Genomic DNA, 8619 nt, shown 5'->3' with positions numbered 1-8619 from the left:
TTTTTTCTCATATCGAATTTTCGGTAAGGTATACGGTATGATGGTTTCGGTAAGGTATACCGTACCTACCCACCCCTAATTAGTTATTACAGTAAAAAGTTAGTATTTGATCACACACCTATATCTATATATATTTCTCAGTGATATATGTATATAATATATGTGTATATTTTCATAGTGATACTTGTGGCTTTCATTCCAACTAAAATCATCGTTTTATTAAATATATTGAATGATATTTTTATTAAAAGTGAAAAAATCTATTCAATAATTGGGTTTTGACGACTTTGGCCTTCTCATGGCCCAGGTGCTCCACTCCTTGATGAACTTCCAGGCCGCCGACACGGACCCCTCCTCCTCGTCCGCTGCCGCAGATTTCCTGACGACCTTTCCCTTCCCGGCCTTCAGAGACACCCTCGAAGCCATCTGCGATCGGTGAGATTTAGGGCTCCGGTTTTGACCGACCACGTCGGCGTGGGTTTCACGGGATTGAAAACGTGATCTGAATTGATAATAACCGCAGAGATTTGGGGAGAGGAAATCATGGGAGTTTCCATAACAACCACATTTGCATGTACCTAAAATAGCCTTTTCGATTTTTTAATTGATTTAATTTAAAATCAGATTACATTATTTGGGGCCTTTAGATCTTCAGGCCGAGATTGAAAAGAACAATAGAACAAAAGATGAAAAAAGGAAATGAATACATCCCTATAGTCTATATATATATATATATGTATACAAATGGAAATGAATTAAAATGTGTAAATAATATTTTTTTTAATATAGTTTATATGTTTCCAATTGACAATAATCATCAATTATGGATTCCCATTATTATGCCACATATTTTATTTTCCTATACATGCAAGCATATATGTGTATGCGTGTAAGGCAATTAGTAGGCCACATTTCACCATTAATTTTGTAGTAAAGAATTAAGGCGGCTAAGTTAAATAAATGTCCATTTTTACAATATGAAGTATAAACGTACGGTAGACCAAAGCAGAAAGTTTATAGGGAGAAAGCAAAAGAGTTGTCCAAAGTAATTACTCAGAATTTCGTAGATTAGTGGAGTATCAAGAATCAGAGATCGAGAAGCAAGAACAACTGCTCGACCAGATTATCTATATTAATCATGTGTATAAATCACACTTTTAATTTTTCATGTGTTATATGGTTGTTTGCTACATACTAAATTGAAGTGAATATGTGGAATTATTTGATAGAATATAACACAGATACGCAATTGATAGAATTGATAAGTTTAACATATACTGTTGAAAGTACATGAATCATGTGATTAAAGAGGATCTGTGACAGTCTTGCTCTGGATCTGAAATTTTAGAGGGACCTATAAGTCCAATCACAGAGGGACCTTCGGGTCAAATACAATGGGACCTATGAGTCCGATTAAAGAGGGACCTTCGGGTCAAAGAAGAATCCCGGGCAGATACCAAACTTATTTTGACAAAATGACATATGCATATATATATATATATATATATATATATATATATATATATATATATATATAACTTTTACTTATTTTTGTCGATTATTGTTGTACGTATTCATTAAAGAATATGTTTGATAACTGTGATGTGATATTAAAGGTATGATTTATATATACTGAGTCGTGGCTCATTTAAGCCACTAATATTTTTCAGGAATAAGATATTAGTGAAGTTTTTGGTTGACGTGGGTCGTAGGAACTGCACGTGTTATCAGGTTCGGCGGCTAACACATTTTGGCAACCTTCTCCTCCTCATCATTTTTGCATATAGATAAATGTGTAGTATATAGAGTGGTGAGAGGGTCCCACTACTGTTCAGAATGTTTTGAAGTATGTACTCGATAAATGTTGGTTTTGAACTTATATAATATGTGCGTTTCATTTACTTGACGTGTGTATTATTTATTTTAAAAATTTGAATTTATTTACTATAAGTAGTTACATCAGATAGGGTTGGGTGTGACAATTTAAATGGTATCAGAGCGCGGATAGAATCCTGTTGGGACATAACATTAATGCATATCTATGATACATATTGGTTATAAGTTGCATTGCATTTGAATTATCAGGAACATGGATATTCATGTACATGTATCACCAAAGAGAGAAGGGTCAGCCGCCCTGCATCGTTCATTAGTTGTACACGCATCTCATATACTTGTTGCATCATCCGGGGATAATCAACAAGTACATAGGATGGCTGAACAGGAAGTACAAGGGCCAATGATGAGACAAAAATGTAGAAACTTTAAAGAACTTCAAAAAATGGGAGCTATTGACTTTTACGGGACCACTGATCCGGCGGAGGTTGAGATATGGCTGAAGAGGATAGAACATGTGTTTAATCAAAGGGGTTATATTATAGAAGAACGTTTTGTTTATGCAGTTTCTCTTCTTCAAGGTGATGCTTACAATTGGTGGGACATAGTCCCACAAGCTATGATACAACCTCCAGTACTCAGTTCGGATGACTTTATTAGAGAATTCAGTGACAAATATATGCCAATAGTTTATCGTGATGAGAAGCAGAATGAGTTTTTGTCCCTTAAGCAGGGAGCTATGTCTGTTGCTGATTATGAAGTGAAATTTACTCATCTTTCTCGATATGCATCTGCATTGTTGCCTATAGAACAAGATAAGTGCAGACATTATAAAGAAGGATTAATATACAAAATAAGAAGCAAGATGACACCTCCAGATATCCGCACTAATAGAGATTTCCATGCAACAGTTGTTCGAGTTGAGAGATTGGTGAAAGAAAGATAAGTTTATCTTCAGAGACAGAAGAGAGGACCACCACAATATGTTGAACTAATATAATATGTGCGTTTCATTTACTTGACGTGTGTATTATTTATTTTAAACATTTGAATTTATTTACTATAAGTAGTTACATCAGATAGGGTTGGGTGTGACAGTTTAAGTGGTATTAGAGCGGGGATAGAATCCCGTGGGACATAACATTCATGCATATCATATGATACATATTGGTTATAAGTTGCATTGTATTTGAATTATCAGGAACATGGATATTTATGAACATGTATCACCAAAGAGAGAAGGGTCAGCCACCCTGCATCGTTCATTAGTTGTACAAGCATCTCATATACTTGTTGCATCATCCAGGGATAATCAGCAGGTACATAGGAGGCTGAACAGGAAGTACAAGGGCCAATGATAAGACAAAAATGTAGAAACTTTAAAGAACTTCAAAAAATGGGAGCTATTGACTTTTACGGGACCACTGATCTAGCGGAGGCGGAGGCTGAGATATGGCTAAAGAGGATAGAACGGTTGTTTAATCTGATGGGTTGTATCCTAGAAGAACGTTTTGATTATGTAGTTTCTCTTCTTCAAGGTGATGCTTACAATTGGTAGGAGACAGTCCCACAAGCTATGATACAACCTCCAGTACTTAGTTTGGATGACTTTCTTAGAGAATTCAGTGACAAATATATGCCAACAGTTTATCGTGATGAGAAGTAGGAGTTTTTGTCCCTTAAGCAGGGAGCTATGTCTGTTGCTGATTATGAAGTGAAATTTACTCATCTTTCTCGATATTTCTGCATTGTTGCCTACAGAACAAGATAAGTGCAAACGTTATGAAGAAGGATTGATATACGAAATAAGGAGCAAGATCACACCTTAAGATATTCACACTTACAACGATTTTCGTACAAAGATCACACCTCAACATATTGTGGTGGTCCTCTCTTCTGTCTCTGAAGATAAACTTGTCTTTCTTTCACCAATCTCTCAGCTCTAATAACTGTTGCATGGAAATCGCTATAAGTGTGAATATCTGGAGGTGTGATCTTGCTTCTTATTTCGTATATCAATCCTTCTTTATAATGTCTGCACTTATCTTGTTCTATAGGCAACAATGCAGATGTATATCGAGAAAGATGAGTAAATTTCACTTCATAATCAGCAACAGACATAGCTCCCTGCTTAAGGGACAAAAACTCCTTCTGCTTATCATCACTATAAACTGTTAGCATATATTTGTCACTGAATTCTCTAATAAAGTCATCCGAACTGTGTACTGGAGGTTGTATCATAGCTTGTCACGACCGCACTTTCTAAGGATAGGAAGCGCGGGGAATCGTGACTAATGGGGGATTTGAGAAGCGGGGAAGAAGGGGGGACAATCAAAAGGAGTACGACATATCGATCAAAAGATGAAATTTACATTTATCAATCAAAGTTTCAAATCCCGAAGGTACATAACGTGAATGACATGGTTTGACAATTCCAAGGAAATCAAGGAAATTCTTATAACTTGGCATAGCGGAAGCATTTGAGAATTAGCTACTACTATGTATGAAGACACAATAGCAACCAGATCATTTATTGAATACTGTCTCTGTCCAATGCTCAACATCCTCCGTCCTCCGTCCACGCTCAACCTGCACATAGGGAAAACATATGCAGGGGCTGAGTACTTGATGCACTCAGTGAACTCATGCCCGAAATACATTTCATCAATTAAGTTATGTCAAGCCATCGTTGAGTGAAACTCGGGTTTTACTTTAAAAGGCCGAGAAACACTAAAATCATTTCCTCATCATTTCAAAAACAACCATTTCTCCTTGATTTATTTAAGAAAATGCCATATCTGTTCTTTAGGGTGCCGTGTAAGGGGCCACTTTCCACGAGCACGAAAACCGGCCAACCCGTTCGATGACTCACAGTCCTCATCGTGTACACTAGCCCGAGCAGGGACGCACCCTTGCTAGGACCCGAATTCGATTAAACTCATAGTAGGGACTCACTCCCCACTAAGCAATCATCAACATCAACATCAATCTCATCAACATCCTGTGAACGAGGATGTGGCCGCAAACTCGTTCACTAGACCGGCAGACCCAAAAGACGGCTCACGATCCCCATTGGTGTACACTAGCCTGAGTAGGGACTCACTCCCTAGTCAGACCCGAATTCGATTTCAATAGGTCTAGTAGGGACAACTCCCTTGCTAAACAAACAGATAGGCATTTCTCAAAACAAAACATGGCATGATATTTGTCACGTCCGCCCCTTAGGGTTAATAAAAGCGGACGATCGTGATAAAAAGGGTTTTAAAGGACATTCAAGAAGGCTAGGGTTTTCAATAAAAGTGTGGCCAAAATTTAAGTTAAATAAATAAAGCGACCGAGAGTAATTACGTTTAATAAGTAAAGGACCAAGGGTTTAGCATTTATTCAAAAAGGGTAACGAGTTCGCAAATATTCCAAATAAAACATGTTTTAGAATTTAATAAAAGTATATAAAGCAAACATCACAGCGGAAGCATCCAAGAGAAAAGTGACGTCATGTATGAAGACACAACGACACTCATAGTCAAAAAAAAATATATATATAAATGTTTAATTCTTCATTTAATTTGCTCAACACCGCCAACCGCTCGTCGCCGCTCAACCTGCACATAAGGAAAACACATGCAGGGCTGAGTACTAAAAATAATACTCAATGGGCTCATGCCGAAAATATTTTCAATAAAGAGTTTTATTCATCATGCCATCGAGAGTAACCATCGGGTTTTGGCTTTTAAAAAGGCCCGAGGCACTAAAATCATTTCTCATTGTAAAAGTCGACTGCAGTCATTTTCCCATAGACGTTAGCCATATCTGCCAATACATGACAAGGAATGCGGCCGCAAACCAGGTCACTAGACCGGCCAGCCCGTACGCTAGCACACGATCTACCATAGGTGTACACTAATCCAAGTAGGGTTTGCGGCCCTACGAGGACCCGAATTCGATTTATATAATAATGGCTTCAAGCCATATCAGATAGGCACGTTAAAAATCAAACAAGGCATGATAAACACGATTTCATTTTCATTTTCATCGATAAAAACATTTAGGACATCGTCCTTATTTAAAAGAAAGCCCACCTCGACTGCTTAGATCACAAGTATTTTCTTCCCCTTGGTATCACGTTTCGCTTGCGAGGATTCACCTTTAGCATTTAGATAATACATAATTCAACGCACTTTTCAGTAAATAAATAAGATGCATGCCTCCTATGTCTTCAATTAATTTCCTCGTCCAAGACTACCAATTTTCCACAATTAAAGGCTAAAGTATTTTTTTATAAATTTCGGCTTCCCAACGAAATATTAAAAATAGGCCCAACCAAGTAAAACAGCCCAAAATTTAAATAATTGCCTACTGAAAGACCCAATATTTAATTAAAAATTTTATTTGCAAACAAAAGAGAGGAAAGATTTTAGTAGGAAAGCATATACTCTTAGTTCAAGATACATACACACTACTGCCGTTCCACTTTAAAATCAAATGCTCCAGCCTTAAAAGAATATAGCAAATAGAGATTTTTTTTTTTATAAAAATTATGTACCCCTTCTTCAAAAGGAGTACACGTACTCCCCCACCAAACATTAAAGTAGTACTCCCTACCCCACCCAAAATACATAGTAAAGTGTCTACATAAGAAATTTTAAAAATAAAAACAGAAAGCTCCCATTCCAGGAATTAAACACGTACTCCCCTCTACTTCCATTTTAATTTACACCCTTTCTACTAAAATAAGAATTTAAAGCATAAAACAAAAGTATGAAAAAAAAACCTCCACCCAAAACCATCGACTTCTCTCTCCCTCTACTTAGAACACCAAAAGTTTCAGCACTCAAAAGGAGGATTTCGGAGACGCACCAAAACTCACTCCCTAGTTCTCTCGCCGAAAGGATCAGAATAAGACCCAAAACAGAACCCGGAGGTCACGGAAATCTGCTTCCGTCGCCGCCTCCGATTCGTCGTTCGCGCCCTCCGCCGTCGCTCGGCGCTGCAACAGACGCTGCGTCGCCGCTCCGGCGGCCTCGACTTCATCCGAGACAGCCCTCGTTTCCACCCGTTTAACCCCGCAGGTAAGTTCTTAATTTGAGTTTCGATTTAGTTAATTAGAAGATTGATTCGGATTGTGGTTATTATTTTGATTATCCGATTTGATAGCGTGAGAAACATGCTATGCAGTTCATGGATTGATGAATTGAATTGGGGAAGAAGATTATACCTTCAAAAGAACAGATTGGATTGAAACAAAAGATTGCAGTTTCTGGCTTGTCCCCCTCTCGAATCGATCCTAGTTTCTGTCAGAAGGCTTTGGGGTAAACGATATTTCATTTTATGAGGAAGAACATGAAAGGAGGATGAGAGAGTGGTTACCGTGATGGAATTAGGATTCGGTGAGGAAAAATAAAGTTTCTTCCTACTGCTCCCTCCGCCGCTTTGCGATTCAACAGTGAGAAGTGAGTGGCTGCGAATTTGTGTGAGGGAAGGAGATTAGGGTAGGAAGATTTATATATCTGTGTACTGAGAGCAATTTTTGGTGCTTGATTTCACTTTGATTGCGTCCAAAATTAGGAAAGATTTGCAGGAATGGGTGAAGAGGGAGTAATTGCTGAGACGTAATTGCTGGGACGTGGGAGGGGAGAATTTTTTGTATTTGATTGCTTAATCAATTTGGGATTAATTGCTTTGACTGAATTTTGAAATTTGAAAGATGTTTCTCTGTAGAAATGAGGATTCACGTGAAGGGTGAGGAGAAGGGCTCCTGATGGTGGAAGGAAGAATTTAGAGTATTGGGCTCAAAGGAAATAGGATTGGGCCAGGGATATTATTTGAATAAGTATACGTTTGGGCTCAAGACCCTGTTAGAATTTTATTTAAATTGTGTACTCCACAATTTATTCTTTATTGGATTGGACTTGTATCAATTATTTAATTCATCAAATGCGTTGGAAATTAGTCTAATAAATAATCCACAAGGAAAGGATTTAATTAATTTCACATTGTGATTTCACCATCACTGAATTCGAGCTTTGTAAAAACAACTCATCGATTATTTGGAAACAAATAATTTCATCCCAGATCAATTATTCAAAATAACCACGTCACATATTCAACGAAGTTGACTAAGTCAACCCGCAATCATAACCTCGAACCAAAAAAAATTAGGTCACCAAGGAACTCGCATAACAAATTTTCACTCGCCATTTAATTCATGACATTAAAAGAAACAAATGAAATCGTCTTAGGGTTCGAAAATTAGGGTTTAAAAAAGTGGGACGTTACATCCTACCAACCTTAATAAAAATTTCGTCCCGAAATTTGGTATCCTCAAGGAAAGAGTTCAGGGTACAATTCAATCATCTTGTCCTCATTTTCCCACGTGGCTTCTTCGTGCCCATGATTTTTCCAAAGTACTTTCACGTAAGCAACCGGTTTATTTCTCACGTTCTGAATTTTTCGGTCCAAAATCATTTGGGGTCTCTCTTCGTAGCTCAAGTCCGGGTTCAAAGCGACTTCCTTGTAGTGAATCACGTGCTTTGGGTCGAACACATATTTCCGCAACTGCGACACGTGAAAGACGTTGTGCACATTTCCGAGACTTGGGGGTAGCGCCAAACGGTATGCAACAGGACCCACTCCTTCAAGGATTTCATAAGGCCCGATAAATCGCGGTTTTAATTTTCCCTTGACACCAAAACGCGTTATTCCTTTCGACGGGGATACTTTGAGGAAAACTTTGTCGCCAGTTTGAAATTGTAAGTCGGTTCGCCGTGCATCCGCGTATGACTT

General features: G+C 38.0%; 1 long non-coding RNA gene across 1 annotated transcript; it reads right to left on the bottom strand.

Moving 5' to 3' along the window:
- Positions 1-5384: 5384 nt before the first annotated feature.
- LOC121807285 lies at positions 5385-7617 on the bottom strand. Its single transcript, XR_006051789.1, has 3 exons — positions 7052-7617; positions 5916-5980; positions 5385-5438 (listed from the first exon to the last, which is right to left on the bottom strand). It is a non-coding gene; the product is annotated as an uncharacterized LOC121807285 (long non-coding RNA).
- Between the last annotated feature and the right edge of the window lie 1002 nt (positions 7618-8619).

Source organism: Salvia splendens, chromosome 6 (assembly GCF_004379255.2).
Source record: "Salvia splendens isolate huo1 chromosome 6, SspV2, whole genome shotgun sequence".
NCBI lineage: Eukaryota > Viridiplantae > Streptophyta > Magnoliopsida > Lamiales > Lamiaceae > Salvia > Salvia splendens.
Note: the sequence above shows the minus strand (reverse complement) of the source record. Positions and strands in the feature narration are given on the sequence as shown.